The sequence below is a fragment of the Puntigrus tetrazona genome, chromosome 7 (assembly GCF_018831695.1).
Source record: "Puntigrus tetrazona isolate hp1 chromosome 7, ASM1883169v1, whole genome shotgun sequence".
NCBI classification, from domain to species: Eukaryota; Metazoa; Chordata; class Actinopteri; order Cypriniformes; family Cyprinidae; genus Puntigrus; species Puntigrus tetrazona.
Window position 1 is genome coordinate 25,966,074 of NC_056705.1, and position 10,970 is coordinate 25,977,043.

The following is a 10,970-nucleotide window of genomic DNA, read 5'->3' on the forward strand; positions in this document are numbered from 1 at the left end:
AATTGACATTCATTTTACAGTGTCTGTACGATTCACCCAGATCAGATCAGATCAGATAATCAGCTTGAATGTGTGTTTCGATTTTATTCAGAGATTATCTCATAAAATAATTTTATGAGATAATAAGAAAGAATTTGAGAAAATGTTGTCTACTTATGCTTGGGAAAAAGAGAAAACATAGTTTAGAATTGTTACGCATTTTTTTATGACTGTCACAAAATCAGATATTCAGCTCTCAAATCAAAGTTAGGTTGAGGATCAAACTCATTCAGTGCAGTCATGTATTCATAAGCGAAGTGTTATTGATTTATTTGATTAATTTCTTAATATTTCAGGAAGGAGAAAGGAAAGCGAGGGGCTAGAAAGGGAATGTTGCTTTAACTCCAAACTCAGACAGGAAATTAAAAGAGAGAGTTTGGTTACGTGACTTTTTATTGGAGCACATTGATTAGAGACTGACTTGATTTTCTTTAAATGAGAGCAGCAGAACATCTTCGTATATCTCCACTCTTGTTTATAATGAAACAGTCCTTCATTATCAGACTTTGAGAAGAAGTTCAGGATCACAGAGAACGTGCTGGAACAGAGCGTTTAGAGTGAGTATGTGCTCTCTTCTCTGGATATAGCGCTTGTTTGATTCCTTAGCGTTCGGAATCCTTTTGTGTATGTGTATACGGTGATTACTTTTCCCCCTCGCAGTTGTTCTCCCCGCGCTGAAAAGCGAGTCACACTCCCTCGCACGCAAAACAATCAGATTTTAAAGAATGCAGGGGAACAAAGTACAATAAAGATGAATTTCCACCATTTTAATTTACAACACAAAGTATAAAAATAAACATTGAGGACTCAATTTAGTGTGCTTTTCAGGCGGAACACCTAATCCTTACCCCTCCTCGCCCAGCGCTTGGGGATGGGGATTTTCCACTGGGAGGCTGCGGCCTCGTCTTGGGAGAGATAGGTGGGCAGAGTGGAGGGCCATTTTACGCTGAGCGTAACGCCCCCGGGGCCCTGAGGAGCCCGAGAACAGATACACATGCACGGCACACAGCAGCCCGCGCTAATCGCCCAAACAAGCAGCAAGCTGTGGTGCTCGGAGCTGTAGAGAAACAAGCACCTTAAGAGCCAGTGCAAAGACAAAAACAAAGAAAAGAGTTTGTTAGACACGGATTGGAGTGGAGAAAAAGAACTTAAAGAACAAAGAAGGACATGAATAGGTGAGGAAACAAACTGGGACAGCAACTCTTCCTCTCCCCAAAGCGATTTTGCGCTCTTAACTCTTTTTCTGCTGCGGCATCCGAATGGATAGAAGGCTAGGAATGCTGCTAAGTGTATTTTGGTGCCATTAAATGTAGCATTTTTTTCTTCTCGCAAGTGACGGAAGGAAAAATTACACAGAATACAGACTCCTTTCTCATAATTCATGCTTGTGCCCCATGTTTAAAGGCATTTTGTACCAATCAAATTTTTCTCATACCAATAGTAGTGTGCAGTTTTGTCCTGTGGAACCTGTCGCGTACAGTGCAGTGGCTCTCTACCTGCTGAATAGCCCCTCACCACAGGAGGCTGAGAACATGAGTTTTTGAGTGTGTGCTGTGTGTGTGTGGGTGTGGCATTATGGGAGAAAGAAAAGCACAAGCCAGACTGGCAAACGTAAGAGAGTAAGAGAGTTTGATTAACATATAAATAAGTTATATTGTGATAAAGAAAAAAATATCTGTTATAGACGTACACCTGTGTACTGATTTTTATGTCATAGTTTCTAGATAGAGTAGTTAATGGAGCTGAGTGTTAGTGGCATAAGTGCATCTCATTTGCTGCCTGTATCCAGCTGCAGTCTCTGCAATGTAGTGGATTTCAAAGTTGACATTTATAGAACAAACACAACACTCACATGGGTGGCATATTTGTCTATTGTTCACAAGCAGATAAAACTTCAGCTTGTTAGAAGTTAGGTCATCTTTTGTGTAGGTCTGCAAAGCCGCATACTCTTTTGCACAAGCAAACACACACACACACACACATTGGACGCAGTGGCTGGCAGCCATTCAGAGAACTGCATCAATGAATGAAAGTAACATATATGCGGTCTGTGCCCTTATCTGACGCACTAGTACGGTAAGCTAGGATTAGCATCTAGATTGGGGTAAGTGGACTTCTAAAGTGGAACAGTGGCCAGAGATATGGCAATAGATGTATAAATGGATGTGTATAGAGGGACAGAAACCATGAGGGCTTTAACAAAACCAGAGCCTCAGAAACACACTGAGCTATTAGTGTTATTGGCTCTTTCATTCCATCTTCAGTCATTTCTGTTGCTCTTTTCTTTTCAGCCATGTTGCGCATTCCCCTTCTTTTGGCCGAACGGACCAAAGTGTGCGGCGGCAATATGTTGCGAACTTGGACAAGGACTTTTTTGGTGGTCTGTCGTGTGAACGTGACTCCGGTCTGATGCAGCATCACATTGATGGAGAGGGCTAAGTGGCCTTTATTTTAACTCTTTCTTTGAAATAGGCAAGGCAATCCCCGTTGGCCCAGGGATCATTTTCTATTTACGTTTCCCTTGCCAACGACAGAGGCGACGCTGGCCAAATTCACAAAAGAAGATCCACATTGGAAAATCCGGCTAATCCCTGATTGAAAGTTCATGCATTGGCTTCCATGTATAAGCTCTGGCAGATTTTCCCAGGAAACAGGAATAAAAAAAAAAAAAAAAAAAAAAAAAAAAGACACAAACAAACTAGGGATCTTTTTGGTCAAAGGAAGCCACCCTTCAAGGCACACTCGAGCCATGACAGTGTCGGAAATCATGTCCGTTTTTCAAGTGCGGGCTTTCATGTGCAAAAAGAAGAGAGAGTCTCCATTCTGCTCTCGTTGAAATCAAAGGCGAACAGAAGGAGGGGTTAACGTCCTCAGTTGTTCTGCCAGCAGTACGAGGGCTACAGAGATCCAGATCTAGTGGGGAGATGTTTGAAGATTTCAGGGGCACGTGCCTACCTTGTACCTGCGTTGTCTGTGGAGCAGTTCATTCCTCTGTGCGAACGCATTTTTTCCTTTTATGCCCCCCTTGCATCCCCCCTGTCTCTCTCTCTTCGCCCTCCCCCAATTCTTCTAGAGTAGTGGCCATGGCTGGAGAGAGAATCTTCACAGATGGCATGACTGCTTGTCTTTTGGGGAGGGGGGAGTTAAACAAGCTTAAACTTTCTTATTTTCCCTCCGCTTTTCTTCGGGCAAAACTTTGGACTGCAACTTTCGAGGCCTGGCGCAAGCTTTATCTCTGCCCACATGCCAGGGATGTGTGGGGTCCTCAGAGGAGCTCCAGTTGGATGCTGAGTCTGTGGGTGCTCTGCGTCCTTCATCAACAAGGCCATCAGCGAAACGTTCCGGGTGCACGCCAAAGCCGAGCTCCGTCTCGTGGTACAGCTGGTCATCCCAGATTCGCTAGCCATTTGAAGCAAGGGCTACTCAGTCCAGGATTTGATAAGGGAATGTTTTAGCTTTCCTTCGCTTCCCTGCGGTGCACTGGAGGCAGTCTCTTGGTTAGATGGATAAGAAGCTCCTTTACTGGAAGTGATGGATTGTGGCTGGCACAGCAACGCTCTAATCAGCTTCTCAGAAGTTAAGCGTGGGCTCTAATGGTGTAGACTTGTCAGGACCCTGACGTCTCTGCCATCTCTCTTAAAGCTGAGAGTCAAGCATGCAAGATGCTGAGAGAAATGAAGCTGTCCTCCCTCGGCGTATGGACTGTGTTGTACTCTCCCAAACATTAGCAGAAACACAACCTGCCTTAATTTGAAACGGGAGAGGAATAGAGATGCCGCGCCAAACCGATCAACAACAAAAGCGCCTCGGCGCTGGAGAAGGAATAAAAAGTGGCAGAACCGAGAGCTGAAAGAGAGCAGCGTGTGGACCAGGACTGCGACGTAAGTGTTGATGCCCCTGAGGAATAGATATCAGAGAGTGAGGGAGGTTAAGGTGTGAGTAGCGCAGAGCTCTTCTGTTATTATCCTCCACTCCGGGCCTCTACGTTGACCCGATAATAAGGCTCTATTACCACTTAGCCTCTCTCTGTGCCTTTCTATCCAACCCTGTCTCAATGCTTCTCTCGAGTGGCTCATCGTGCCTGCCGCGATCCACTTCACTGTTGTACGTCTCACCCACAGCCTCGTCCCTGTGAGGGTCAGACGGCCAACTTGACCTGTGTCGATTGGAACACCTGATACTGACGGCCAGAGATTTTCATGATTTACAGTTACAGCTCTCTTTAGAAAAATCCAGAAGTTTTTGTGATGCTTTTAAAGATCTTGTTTGAGAGAAGGAGAAGGCTTATATCTGAGCTTCGCCACAGTGTTTTAAGCACATCCTGAGTGCTCTTTTCTCTATTGTAGCCTCTGATTTGATCACTTGAAAATACACAGACCTATAAATAGCAAAAAAAGAGCACATTCAGATCTGTGCGAGTGGACTTTGTCGAATGAATTCCATTATATTTGGTAATAGATATAGTGCTTCCTGAGTGGTTTCATTATAGATTCACCATGCTGTCTGTGTTTAGGGTGAAGGTTGTGTGAGAATTAAGTTCACCTTCACCTCTGGTACTCTCATGCAATTACTCGCTGAATTCTAATTATATAGACAGATTATGGCATTTTTTAAATATGATTGCAATATTTAATACACTTTAAAAGTTGTATGTGCCCATGCGGGGCACAATTTTATAACATCATAATTAAGCTTAGAAAGGATTTATCATCACTGTGCTTCAAGCATAACCTAATTCTCATTTTCATAAAAAGCATCTGTGAAATAGTCTACATTAAACTCATTTAATGGTCAGCTAGCGTGTGTGTGTTTTTCCCTTTTTCTCCGCAGACATCTTCGTGCAGTGAACTTTTACTAACAGCCCCTGAAGTCAAGGCGCCTTTTAAAGGGGCCTGTGACAGACTTTACTGACTCGTTCGTTTGAATCAGTTGAAAACACATCGACATCAGAGGCAAATTAGGCAGCAGCGACGAGACGAGATGCTGTAATGAACAACAGTCTAGCACGAAGTATCCCTGGGTAAATGATACAGCCATCTTTCCGGTCTGGCTTGCTCTCTAATACACAGGTATCGCTTTTTAATATGACATTTGGCGTCGGCCTCCTTTGTTCCAGAGCGCTATTTTACTTCCATCCCTCCATCGACACTCTCTCAGGCCTTTAAATATTTATCTTTCTCTACTTCCCATATTTCTAAAAGCAGCAGGGTGGCTGCGTTCTTTGCAGGGCTCGGAGAGGTTACAGAAAAACAATGCTAAGGATGCAGGCAGGCGGGCGGGCGGGCAGACGACGCCTGGCGCAGCTCGGAGGTATTTTTGCAGGTGCTGTAGAAAAGGACCCTTCTGCAGCAGTGTGTCTTGGATGGATCCTGACAAAGCCTTCTCTTTGGATGCCAGATGGACCCATGCATTCCCCATACTCTTGCGCAGCTAAGACCTAGGCTTTTCTCTCCACACCCCCTCCGCCACCACCACCTTTTTTTCCTTTTTCACAACAAAAGAAAAGCGCTTTGGCTGAAAGAAAACCACAGCTGAATTTTATGGTGCCGCTTCTTTTGCCAAGCTGATTTTAGCAATTCAAAAGACGAAGTGCATGGAAATGCTGTTTCGGCTGCGTCGTCGATACGCTTTTGATGCAAGTTTGAATTGGCAGATATGTTTGCCACACTAATATATCGGTGCTCAGCGGGAAATCTTGATAAAATCCAGAAGCACACAGCAGAGACGGAGCCCGGCTCAGAGTGCTGTTGGAGCACGGCTTCTTCTCCATAATGCCTATAAGGCCTGAATTGGGTGGCAGCAGTGTCAGCGGGAACGTGCTCGTGCAGTGATCCGAATTATCACAAATACACGCTTATGCTTGGCAATGACCGCACACATACGCATACGCATACACATGCACATGCACATAGACAGACACACACTGAAATGAATGTTTATGCTGGCCATTGAGAACACACACACATACAAATACGTGCGGTCCCTGCAGCTTGATTGTACAAACAATTGGAGTGCTTTACTGGGAATACAATCAAAGAAATCAGAGCTAAAACAAATCCCCGGGGAGAATGAAAACACATTAGATTCATGTACTCTTAATTATATGTGCTCTTAAGCTTTGATGTATTAAAAAAGCATCAGTTGTTTGCTGAGCTGCAGGTTTTCCACCACTGCAGTATGTAGTGCAGTTTTTTTTTCTCCTCAAAGCCTACTTTTAATTTTTATATGGACTCATGTATTAAATGTATTGTTTCTAAAACTAATAGCCATATTATTCATAGTTCTAAATGTTTTAATTTTCTTCTCAGTTCCTATAAACTGGCCACAGCATTTGTCTTGCTTGCTGTGCAGTGTGACTATATATATATACTCTGTGATTGTGTGTGTGTGTCTGGGTGACCCTGAACCACAAAACCAGTCTTAACTTGCATAGGTATATTTGTAGCAATAGCCAAAAACACATTGTATGGGTCAAAATGATTGATTTTATCGATCATGGCAAAAACTTTCGGATATTAAGCGAAGATCACGTTCTATAAAGATATTTTATAACTTACCTACCATAAATTTATCTAAAAGTCATTTTTAATTAACGATATGCATTTCTAACGACTTCATCTGGACAATTTTAAAGGCCATTTTCTCAGTGCTTAGATTTTTTGCACCCTCAGATTCGTTTAAGATTTTTAAATAGCTGTATCTCGAAATATTGTCCTATCCTAACAAACTATACAATAGTGTCAATGTATATACATTTTCTTGTAAAATATACCCCAGTAATCATACAACTTCCAGTGTTCAAATGCATCAAATTGTCTGCACTCGCCGAACTGCAGTCAAGCAGTCTATACTACAGCATGTCATGGATGAACTGTTTCAGACAGTCCTCATTTTAGCTCTGACAGACGTCTTCTTCTGGGTCCGTTTTCATGCTCAGCTGAAGCTGGTACTTTTGTCTCTTTCATAACAGTTAAAATTAGGATTTGGAGAGGACAGACTGGTCAAAGGTTAGTAATAAAAGGGGCATCCTGTACTCAGAAGATCCTTCTAGACTAACCTCTGTTTTAAGCCCCATTCATCTGTGGCAGCGGCAGAAAGAACATTCTTTAAACTTTCACGGCAGTAAAACTTTGTATCCCTCTGAATAGATAATTCAGGCTTTGCAACTCAGGCATAAAAGGAAGCTTAAATTACACCATACAAACTCTCATTAATATTACAGGGACCATTCTTTGACTTAATTTCATTTCATTTCTCCATTTGAGCGAAGTCAAACGTTGCAAGGGTAAGAAATTATAAGGGGTACAAATCATATTTTAAGATTCAGTATTCTGGGAGGCTGTTAAATTATATTAACCCTTTTTTGAATGATTTTCAAATATTTGATTTCAGAAATGTTTTATTCTTTATCTTTCCACTCGTAACAAAACCAAAAAAAAAAAAGAAACCCCTGCTTCTTGTGACTCTGACATACACATATGTCATACGATACACACAAACAAACTGCACTGTTGGTTTACTGTATGCTTTTTAAATAGGTGTATAGCTTTGAAAACATCATTAAAGGCTGCATTTTTACTCCTTTTTACAGGAAGCAACGATATCAATTCTAAACAGTTCTTGTTGCAGCAACCAGTTTTGACATGATATTAAAAGGCTTCCACACTTCCTGTCAAGTTTTGCAAAAACCCAAAACCGATCTCACATGTGGTGTGGGGAAGACGAGGGAGACGATCCTTTAGTGCCTTAGACAACATAATGGAGATCTTAAGTGCCACGGAGGGAAATGTTTTGGAGCTAAAGCTGTCGACCTTGTTATTTTTCAAAGTCAGTATCCGCAGAGCGAAAGTTCTTCTGTGCGCTGCTTCATTATGCGTGGAAATGAATAATGTGTGAATAAGACTGTATAAACAAAGAAAGTGAAATACAGGGAGCACGCAGACAAAAGATTATCACAGTTAAAGTACTGAATTTGTTCGTGGCAGAGCGGGAGAGAGAAAGAGACTGAGAGAGGGAGATTAGGAAGAGATGATAAGGCTAAATGCCCTGTGTGTCCTGTTGTCTAATTGTTTATAAATGGAACTAATCGTTTTAGAACAGTAAGCGTACCTTACATTTTAACTGTTTTATTCTCCTCGCATCTCTCCTCTGTTTTGATGAGAGAGGCAAACTGTCACAGTTAACAAATGCAAAAACATCACTATTATTGATACAGTTCCGTGCGCATGAGTGTGTGTGTGTGTGTGTGTGTGTGTGTGTGTGTGTGTGTGTGTGTGTGTGTGTGTGCAGTCGCACTTGTGAGGGAGAGAAAGTGTATGCACAAAATTAATCAAAGCGGGGGCGGTGATGAACAGTTTCTGTAGAATTCTGTCAAAGGTTAAGAGCTAGTTATTTTTAAGAATGACATGAATCTGGGAGAGACAGTGATTGCCTAAATGACCACTGTAATTACCAATTACTTCGTGAAGCAGAGAATATATTCACGGCATGTAGCCTGCTAAATACAGACAGGCATTAGCCCATTTACGTACTAATGCACATAATTTAGATCCTGAAAAGGGCAGATGGGAACACAATGGAAGATAGAATAGATACCGTCTAATATCATTCCAAAAAGAATATTGGATTCATTGGAGATGAATATTACTTTGTGTCAGATTGTTTTTCCATGAAACAGTCAAAATATATTTCATCTCTCTCCCTTTCTCCTTTTGTTAGCAGCCAGACCATTTAGCCCATCAGCAGGGGCCGAGATGGAAGAAAAGAGAGAGAGAAAGCGAAGATACTGAGAGGTGGGTAGAGGGCTGGTTAGTGGTTTTGGCCCCTGTCCACATTAGCAGGTAATGAGAAATGAAGAAAACGCACTATGACAGCAGAACCACCACCACAATGCAGTGATGCGGTTAGCGGCCTTATACCTCTTACAGAGACTAAAATAAGATCCATACTTGAAACATAGGCTAACTCGATCAAAACATCTCTTATTTTACTCACCCCCTACAAACATAAAGCCACAATCTAAATGAGAGGTGAGGGGAGGGGATGTTGACAGGCCCGACTTGTACCAGGATGTTTACTAAATTAGACATAAACCGAGAGTGAAATGCAAAGCTCTGCAGATTCGCTCTAACTCCTCATAAATAAGTTACAAAAAAGAAGACGGAAAAGAAAGAGCGTAAACAAAACCGAGAGGCAGAGAGAGCAACTGTAAGAGAAAAGGAGTGGTTTGATTGTGGGATAATGAGTTGCCGTATACAAAGCTCCCTCCCACCCCGTCTCGTTTTTTTTTTTCTTTTCCCCCAGTTCCTCTTTTTATCAAGTTTTCTCTCCTTCGCTATCAGCTGGTCTTGTCTCTCTTTCAACTTTTTACCCCCCCTCCTCTCTCTTCTCTTCACCTCCCACTCAGTTTATCCATATCTTCATCCCACAGCTCTTCTGCTCTCTCTCTTTCTCTCTCTCTCTCTCTCTCTCTCTTTCCGTGTCACCTCCAGTGTTGCTCCGGTGGATCGTATAGTCTGGAAGGATAACGGGGACACATATTTGCACTCGATGTAATCGCGCCTCCTTCCATCTGATAAATACTTTGAGCGAAGCCTGATTATTGTAGTTGGCCTCCAGTTTCAAAAGAAAAGGCCGCAGAAAAGGAGGGGCGAGGGGCCGCGTGTGTGTTTTGAATCCAAACTTTGGACGGGTGACATCACCCTCTGTTCCCTGCCTTTGCAAAGTAACGTCCGCGTCAGTCTCGTCCCGTTTGAAAAGGATTAGCTTATTCCACAAGGACTTCTCTTTGGCCTGGGCTGGCACAACACGCACAGTAAATCCACAAAGGCCATTCACATAATGGTAGCAATAGCCTTCAGGAAGAGAGAAAGAGAAGTGTGAGGGAGAAAGAGAAAACGCTGCTCCTTTCCATCCTGTGCTCTTCATGAGTAGCCCAATTATGGAATGTTTCTGGACTGCAATGAAACAGGATATTTTTAAGTAGCCGAGATGAAGTTATGCTGTCTCAGAGCCATGTTTGTTTTTTCAAAATGTGTCTGTCATCTTGTGCCAAAGTAGTTTAGTGCTATTGTTGCTCCTCACTTAGCCACTGGCTTCCGTATGACATTTAGTATAAAACAGTACCTGCACCAGAAGTATCACGCCTATTCAAAATAAGGGGGCATGTGCCTACTTTATGGTTAGTTTGAGCGTAACTGTATATATCGGGGGAAGACAGAACCCTACAATTCCAATACAAAGTGATATCAGGCTGAAATATTAGATATGAAGGGAGCTGGAATGATCTGTAAAAAGGTGGGGGAAGGAAAAGCAAAAGACAGTTATTTTTTTTTACGATCTGGAGTTATGGAATTGGTTCTAAAGAATGGGTCGTCATGTGACACATTGATGGCCGACGTAAGGGTGTGGAATGCCAGAAGTCCAGAAGATGGAAGCAGTTTGGTTTAATATGGGCCAAGCACTTAGCAGGGAGTCCACAAACTGCTCAAAGCTGACATTTGCATCTCCAGGAGGCAAGAAAACAGGGGATCGGCCCGCATTCAACCTCACGATCCAATCCAATCCAACCCCCAACACACACACACACACACACACACGATACTACAATCGCTATATATCCATTGATCAAATGTAATTTTTATTTTCTGTCAATTCTATAAAAGATAACATACATCTCTTGGTCTGGGATAAAAATATAAATAAATAAAAAAACAGCTATAGCTTGTCTGTCCTCCAAATGCCTGAGAAAATTGCTGATGTACTGAGCTGTTTTTCATTGATGGGTTTAGAGTTTATTTAATAGGGGCACATTCTTGTTAAGTCACAGCGACTGATTGCTTTTATGTTCTACTGCACTGGCTTTTCTATTTCAACTTAAATAAATAAATATGTCTCTAAATAAGTGAGACACTGAGACATGCAAAGAAAAC